This window comes from Mustela nigripes, chromosome 3 (assembly GCF_022355385.1).
Source record: "Mustela nigripes isolate SB6536 chromosome 3, MUSNIG.SB6536, whole genome shotgun sequence".
Taxonomy (NCBI): Eukaryota; Metazoa; Chordata; class Mammalia; order Carnivora; family Mustelidae; genus Mustela; species Mustela nigripes.
Window position 1 is genome coordinate 4,239,145 of NC_081559.1, and position 8,801 is coordinate 4,247,945.

General features: G+C 43.4%; 1 long non-coding RNA gene across 1 annotated transcript; it reads left to right on the forward strand.

The window, feature by feature from the left end:
* Positions 1-572: 572 nt before the first annotated feature.
* Positions 573-4,740, forward strand: LOC132012807 (uncharacterized). Its single transcript, XR_009402766.1, has 4 exons — positions 573-672; positions 3,184-3,316; positions 3,701-3,787; positions 4,015-4,740. It is a non-coding gene; the product is annotated as an uncharacterized LOC132012807 (long non-coding RNA).
* The last annotated feature ends 4,061 nt before the right edge of the window (positions 4,741-8,801 follow it).

Below are 8,801 nucleotides of genomic sequence, written 5' to 3' on the forward strand. Positions count from 1 at the left end.
GAGTGGCGCTCAGTCAACAAATGACAAAACAGCCAGCACAGGGTGGGGATGTATGAAGTCCCTTGTATAAGAATACAGTTAAAAAAGGTTTCCTGCATGACAGCTGAATTTTCTTAAGTTACAAAGTGTTTGTATACATGACCATGCACAAATCTATATATCCACCAAATCTGTTAGATGTAACTTTACCTCTTTAAAAAGGGGGGGGGGTGTTAAGAGAAAAGAAATGCACATCTGAAATCACATCTCTGAAATCCTCAGGGTCCAGAAGTATTTTGTAATTTTATTTTTTTTGGCTCTTGGGTGGGTAAAACGGTAAATATACCTTATCATGTACAAACACCCCCAGTTTGGTCTGGGCAGCACCCTGTGATAAATCGAACTGATATTTCAGCCGTGGAACATATGAAAATTCACACTGACTGTGATCCGTGAGGATCCAAAATAGCCTCGAGTCAATTCAGGGCAGGTTGTGTTGCTAAATGAGGTTAGGTCCGGCCAGGCTTTGGTATCAAATGAGTTATAAAAAGTCTTTCATTTATCAAACCTCTTTGGACTTCCAGCCTGGCGCAGAAGGGAGTGACCCTGCGTGCTTCCTGCAATGACCAACGTGCTTCTCCGCCTCGACCCTGAGCGGAGCTGAAGGCACGTTCTGTCCCGACGGGACAATAGGTGAGTTAAGGAGTGTCAGAGCTGCAGTAAGTTAGCGAAAGGAAATAGTGGTATTTGGAAACATCTGCTTTCCAGCGGAATATTCTTGATGTTTCGAATGAGAACAGGAAGCTGAGCAGATGGAGGAACTTAGCTGAGCTGTGTGAGTCCCAGCGTTGTGTCGCCACAAAGAGGGGCGATGGGGACGCTCTGCTCCGCAGCTGTGCGGTGAGAGAGTGAGATCTGAACAGTGGAATACGTAGCCGTGATGGGTGGGCTCATGTGACAGGCACGTTCATGCAGAGGCTAAGACTACGGAATTCCGCATCACTGAGCGGACGTCCTGAGTTCAAACTTGATGCTATTCATTGCTTAACCCATGTCTCACTGTCCCCATCTGTGACAGGGGCGAGTATTGTCATCAGGTTGTTAGGAGTCACCCATCAGCTAAAACCTGTCAATACTTAGCCCAGGGCCGACTGCATGGTTAGCAATAAAAAATAAAGTTAACTGTTTGCTACTGCAGGTGAAGATATAAATACCTCCCTCATCCACCGTGTTTAATCAACTGCCGTGGGGCTGTGTGGGATTCCATACGAACTCAGGGTTCTCACCTGCAGCTTGCCTCTGATGGGACCGCTCGGAGCAGGGAAAACACACAGGAGAGGTGTCTCTTGAATAAGGAACTTGCTTCAGTTACACATTAACACAGCAAGAGGGGGGTTTTGTTGTTAAAGGAACCAACTTGCCTGCTCTGACCCACTGCCCTGACCTTTCCACTTGCTTGTGTGTGATTGTGGTTTTAAATCAACCAGTATTTTAGGCCCCAGAATTCTGTGACAACCAAGTCCAGAAAACTATTTATTTTTCTTCTATAGTTTTCTGAATTAATCTAATTTCTTGGTTGTCATATCTCATAACTCACAGCTTTCCATGCATTGAATTCTGGGCTTTCTCTATCCCCTTCACATAAAGCTACAAACCTGAAGACAGCCGGCTTTCCTCTTTCTTCCCCATAGCTTACGCAGCAAAATGAATCCACATACTTTGCTGCCTTTTGTTTTCTGTGTGTGTGTGAAGTAAACAACTAAACCGGCAAAATCTCTTGTGAACTTTCATAATTTTAACAACTTCATCCGGCTTTCCGGGATAATTGATGCTAACTATTAGGATTGTGTTTTCCAAACAATGTTCTGTATATGATATATAAAATCCATATCCTATATGCCAGGGAGGAATTTCCTGTAGATTTGGCAAAAATGCCATTCTGTAATACTGTTCTACGGGTTTTTTTTCTGTCCAACCATGGGCTTCCTCTCCTACTGTTATTGTTCCCATTATTTGAAATAAGTTACATTCTTTTAAATATAATTGTGTATATTTATTAGCATATTCCTGCATTCACTGAATTAATATTTACTGATCATGTAAATGAGGAAAATATGTGTTGCCTTCTATGTGAAATGCAAGGTCGTAAAAGGCACACTTTTGGTCCCCTGGATGCTTATAACCTGGAAGGAGAAATAAGACGGGGACACATGTAACTATGTATTAAGTAGTGCAGAATATGTAAATTTAGGTTTTGGTACCCCGTAGGTCAGAAGAAAGTAAATAAACTTTTAGAAGGGCTGGTCAGGAAGGGGTTTTAGGAGATTTGGGATGTAAATTGCATCTGGAAAGGTTGGTTGGATTTCAACTGATGTAAAAGAGGCAGAAAAAAATGCCTTTCACCGAATCTCTGAAGAAGAAAATACAGGATATACTTAAAAGAGGGTCGTAATTCAGATGCACCGATTGTAATATACTTCCTCATTTCAGAGATATTAGGAAGTGGGCATAAATGTACAAATTAAATCAAGAAAATATAGCATTTAGTTAATTTGGCTGGAATGGCAGATTTCCAGAAGGCAAAAACTGACAGAAAAATCTGGAAAAATAAGTAGAAGCCAGATCCTGGGCACTCTCGAATGCCAGGGGAAGTATGAAGCCTTGTATGTAATTTGCTTCCAGATTCTTCTTTTCTTCTAATCATAAGCTATTAGAATTGAGGACAAGACCAGCTATACTAGTCTTGAAACATAAAAGTCTAAATTCTGGAGTATTTATTCAAGCGATGTCCTTCAAACTGTTGGTCCGTTTTGGTGGGCACTCCCATTACAGACTTCTTTTTTGCATAAAGAGATACACATTTTACATTATTTTACTCATGCGCTAGGCATCACGGTGTCAGTAATGAACAAGACAGTCTCACCCTCACATGCTTATGGCCTGGCTAATGAATTTCCAGCACCGTCTCCCCCTTCCCAGACACCCATGTAAGATTTGGCTAGCCTGTCCATCATTGAAGATACTCATCGCCTCTGATGTCTTGGCCTTGTTTCTCGTCTGTGGTTATGATTTCCTGCTTGCTCTGCTGAACTGTGACTTCTTAAATCCCCACACTCTGTCTTAACACCTACGGGACTGTTTCCCACCGAACTTTTTTTTTCTTCAAAGCAGAACTATTCACAAATGAGCTTTTATTTTTAACAGCATCTCCGTAATTATATTACTAAAGGAAAAAATTCTGCATTTCGGATTCCCTCAAAGCCAGCAGGACCACTGCATGAAGAAGGTGACGGAACACAGATGGCGTCAGACCCGTGCCAAACGTCCCCTGCGGAGGGTGATTATAACAACAAATGCACGTGGAGAAAACCTCTATTTGGTCTTGCAGCTCAGAATAGGATTTTTCATTTTCTTGAGGAATTGGCCCCTTTGCTGTGATGAAAGGTCCCAGCAATCCCTGATAATATTTTATCCCTGATAATATTCCTTCTTGTGGAATCTACCTTGTCTGCTTTTAAAGAGCTGTTCTAGTAGCCTCCAAGGTGGTTTCCAAGGATCCCCACCACCGGTATAGACACTCTTTATGGTCCTCTCTCCCACTGTACCACAGTGGGTCTGTGTGGCTAATAAAATATGGGAGAAGTAAAGTTATTTCCCTTCTGGGATTACATGATAAAAGTCTGTGACTTCTGTCCTAGCCGTCTCTCTTACTCTCTCTCAGAACACCTCCTCTGAGGGAAGTCAGGACAGGAGCAGCCCCGTGGAGAATCCAAGCAGCGAGGTGCGGAAGCCTTCTTCCAGTCACCAGGTAGGTGGGTTCTGGATGCAAAGTCTCCAGACCCAGCCAAACCTGACACCTAGACTGAGGGAGACCATGAACAAGAACACCCCGCTAAGCCACCCTGAGATTCCTGATACACAAAAACTAGGAGATAATACATGTTTATTGTTTAAAACAGCTCCATTTGGGATAATTTGTTACACAGCAATGGGTAACTTATATACTCAGCTTTCCTTTGATTTGTATTTCCACAGTGTTTTTGAAGGTCCTGAGAATGCCCCCAAGTTTGATGATTGGCCAGAAGGACTCACAAGACTGAAGAGAAGGTTATAGATAACTGAGTAAAGCAGCAAAGATATTTTCACTGGGCAGAGTTCAGACACAGTCAGAATGGGCTTTGGAACCTTTCATCAGAGGCCACACATGACGTGCTTTCTCTCCAACAGTGACTGATAAGAACATGTATGGTATGTGTCTACACAGGGAATCCTGCTGGAGCCTCGGGGTCCAAAGTTTTTCTGGTGTGCTGGTCACATGAACATATCTTGCTGTGCAACCAGCTGTGGCAACTGAAACTCAAGACCTCCACAGTGAAACTATGTGCATAACTTAATTTTGATATTTGTGCAGAGAAACTTGACAAGCTAGTCCAGTCCTGCCCATTTTTCCACGTATACTCAAATAAAATCGTCATCTGACACCTAAGGGCCTGTATCCCCAGTGGTTGGCCAAGGGTCATTCATGGTTCCAGATTCTTCTGGAGATATGCAAGGAATAAATGACTAGAGCAGTTTTGTTAACCCTTTCCTTTCCACTAAGGTGGCCCACATCAGTTAGCATCAACTTCTAAGTATGTTGATGAATGAGTCTTCAGAAAATTCTAGCCTCTAATCTTCCAGCTTAGGCCCCCAAAATTGTGAAGCAGAAACAAGCATTCCCCTCTATGCTCTTGCAGAATTCCTGATTCACAAAAAATTATAACAAGTAATAAATGACTATTGTTTGAAACCACCAAGTTTGGAGGAAGTATGTTATACAGCAATAGACAAATAACACAGGGTGATATTTTCTTGTTTCTTTGCAAACTGGCATTTTTAAAAAAGGATTTAGCTTATTTATTTGAGAGAGAGAGAGCACAAGCAGAGGGAGGGGCAGAGGGAGAAGGAAAAGAAGATTCCCTCCCCATTGAGTGGGGACCCCACAAATCTGGCCATTTTTTATTGGACACCCAGTGCAAAATTTATGTTTCGGGACACTGGATTTTGTTGTATTTCAGTAAATAGTGTTAGATTTAGTTCATGGTTCGCTAAGTTACTATGAATTTGTAAAATCCTTTTGAGGATTGTTTCTGTTAGGGTGAGTCCAGAGCAGCCTTTAGCTTTGGGCTAATTTATCTCCACTGCTAAACTGGTAACTTTCTCAACACTGTTTCAGTGTTTTGTTTGTTCAGCAAACCCTTTTGGTAAAGGGCCATATGTAATATTTTAGGGTTTACCTGCCTATTTTTGCTGATTTTTCTTTTTGTGTACTTTATAATTTTTTAAAAAATATAAAAATAATGCTTGGTTTGCAAGTTTCTAAAAACCACCTGTGGGTTGGAATTGGCCTGTGGGCTCTCGTTTGCCAACCCTGCCTCATCTAATGGCCTTTGCATTCCACTCTAGAACATGAGTCATTCCCAGCCCCGTATGAGTTCCAAAAACTTTTCTGCTTACTCATTCTCCTGGTTCTTTCCCCACCCCTGGCACCATGGCCTCTCTGACCTCTGATCTCTCTCTTTCTCACTCAGTATGACTGCGGGCTCCGTCTTGGTTCCCTTTCCCCATGTCACAGCCTGCAAGGGCCTCTAGAAAGAAGCCGCTTCCTTGATTGCAGACGTCACCTCCCTTATTCTTCGCCTCTCTACCGTCACAGGCTGGGTTTCCTGTGATTTCTTTTCTAGCTGATTCAGGTGGGGGGTTAAATTCAGCCCCTGTTACTTTATCTTGAGAAGAATCTTCATTCATTCTGGAATTACGTTATTACCAGTTCTCACATTTTTATTTGCATACCTATACTTACTCCTATGTGTTGGTTTCTACCTATAATGAACATAAATTTCTAACTATTTTGTTCTGTTAATGTCTTTATTGTTAAACACAGAACCATACCCACACACATGCACATCATCATAAATGCCATCCTAAAAGCTGGATGTCAGTGACCTTAGTCCTACCAGCTTTCTAGTTGGGACAAATCTTAAATCATCTAGCTGCTGTGGGTCCAATTGTAGACCCGCATGGAGTTTCCCTCTTCAACATCCTTAGGAGTAAACATATACTTCTGAAGGACATGTTCCACTTTTTAAGATAGCCTATTTCATTCTTGGACAGTAAATAATTGTCAGACAATGTGCATTATAATGAGCTAAAATGTAATTCTTTATAACAATGACTTTTTAATTTTTACTGAATTTGTGTTTAAACCTATATCCAGAGGACCTTTTCTTATCAACTCCTTCTAAACCCTGTTGTGCATTTTTTACTCAGTTTACAGATAGGTATCATGCTAGGCTCTGTGCTGAGCTTGGGCTTCTCTCACCAAAGAAGAAAGGCAATGTCTCGGTCTCATGCATTTTTTAGTCTGATGGCAGAAATGGGAGTATAATAAGCAATTGTGCAAATACGGGCAAAATTACAGTGTGCTGTGTGCCACGAAGAAGTGTGGTGCAGTGACACTACACAGATGAGCACTGATCTGATCAGCGAAGTTAGGGAGTACTGTCTTCAAGGAATATGGGTGGAGATCCAAAAACCAAGTAAGAGATAATCTGACAAAAGGGGTGAGAGCTTCCAGGAAGAGAGAACAGCCTTGCCAAAGGTACTGGGGCAAAAAAGAGGAATTGGTGTTAAATTTAAATGCAGGACTTCTGGATAACCTTCCTAAAAGCTTCTACTTACTCAAGGAATGAACTCGATCTCAGAAATCTCACTATGTAGCCAAACACACATTTCTGATATTTTGGGGATATTTGCAGGGAAGCAGATTTTATTTTGCTGTTAAAATACTTCGGACATCCTTTGCTGTAGTATTGTCCCCACCTTAGGTTTTGTGGAGCTCCAAGCTTATACTTTTAAGGCCCTCTTTAAGAAAAATAATACAAATGTTGGATACAGAGTTAAGTATAGGGCTTGGAAGAGGTCCTTGCAATTGAGAGGCCCTGACCTGACGCTACATTAATTTCAGGGTAAATAAATCTACCCCCTGCCTTGAGCTCTTCAAAGGGTGCATAACCACTAATTGGCAATGTTATCAAGGGAGTTCAATATGTTGTGTTGAAATCTGGACTTGCCATACGTCTAAGATTACCCAAATGCGAAGATTTTGCGTTTACTTGGCTCTTAAGTTTGAGAAGTGAATAGGTCCGAGTTTGACTTTTTGTAATCTTCACCGCCTCCCCCTGCTGTTTAATAGCATGAATTATCTGACAGCCAAACAACGGTGCCATGTTTGGGCTGAGTGTGGGTGTGGATGTGGGTATGTATCTTAACAGTTTGGGGGGGGGTGCTGTTCGTTTTTGAGAGAGGTTTGGTGGGAGGGGCAGAGGGAGAGGGAGGGAGAATCTTCAGCAGGCTCCATGCCCAGCGGGGAGCCCCATGTCACAACCCTGCGATCATGATCTGAGCCAAAATCGAGTCTCATGTGGAGCTGGAGCCACTCAGGCGCCCTGTGGTATGTTTCCTTTCAGTTCTTAGTTGAAAACATCTGAAAGTTAAATGTCACCTTCAACCTCTAGCCGTTTGGTTTGTTCTAGCACCTAAATCTCAAGCCGTAGAATCTGAACTTAAGCGGTTTGTGAATCAATGCCCGGGTTTGATTCCCGAACTGACCAACATGTGTACGTGGTGAACGTATCAGGAGTGGCCCAGAGATGGCACCTCCCCCTGCCCCCAACGAGTCCCCTCATACCTCATCCTGCTGGGAAGAGGAGGAAATGGACGCTTCAGTGCGTGGCTCTCTTTGCCGCCGCGCCCACCATCTGTGTCACGGACAGAATGGAAGAGGACGCATCACCGATAAACTCATCACCTCCCCGCCGAACTAACACAAGCAGACACAGAACCCTCAGAATCAGGTACGCTCGGAATCATTGTTATAAAGCAGGGACAGCCCCAACAACGAGAGAATAATCACCGCGGCCCCATGACTTGGGTGCTTTTGCGTTCCCAGGCGAGCTGTGTGGGCAGGTCATAAAGCTCTTAGCAAACGTTAATTAGAGCTCGGAGGTAGGTGAGTTCCATGGCTAAAGTTCCTGCCATTCTGGTCACCAGGAAAGGAAGATCAGGTGAGGCTGAGTGGTCACTCCGTGGCCTCCTGGTCATGGCATCCGTGGTGGCTTTTCCGGTCTGTCAGGTTTCTGGGAATCTGACTTGTTAGCAGCTCTGCCGGGCCCTGCTCCCTCGCTTGCAGGCACCTGGGTTCCGTGCTAATGTGTTAATGTCGGTTCGCTGCCACAAGGCTCAACCATGTCAAGTCTGGACCTGTTGACTTCTTTTGGAGTGAGTCTGTGAGGGACATCTCCGAGCCCAGGATAAGAGTCCTGGAGGCAGGTAAGCTCCATGTGAGGCCTCGGCAGGAATGATGGGCAGACAGACAGCGCTCTTCAGTCGGAGACCACGGACTGCACATGACTCCACATTGGTTTAAGATTTTTCTGCTTTACTATCTAAAACAGTTCAAAAATGTATTTTTGCTATTTACATCTTTTTAGAAACTACCACTGCTTTCAAGAAGAAAAATTTTAGGGCTAGTAAGGGAATAAGAAATAAAGTCTCCTTGAAGATATGTGAAGACTTGGAACTTCCCTGTCCTGGTTGTTCCCTACCCCACTCAGAAGTCTGGAGTGCTGTTGTGCCCCCTGAGGATGGGGCGCTTCTTCCTTGGCCTGGGGACTCCGGGATCAAGGATGACCTAAATTCAGTCTCGGCCAGTTTCCCAGACACCTGTAGTTTCCATTAATATTATCCATGCACACATACATTGATGCGATCTGCCTCAAATC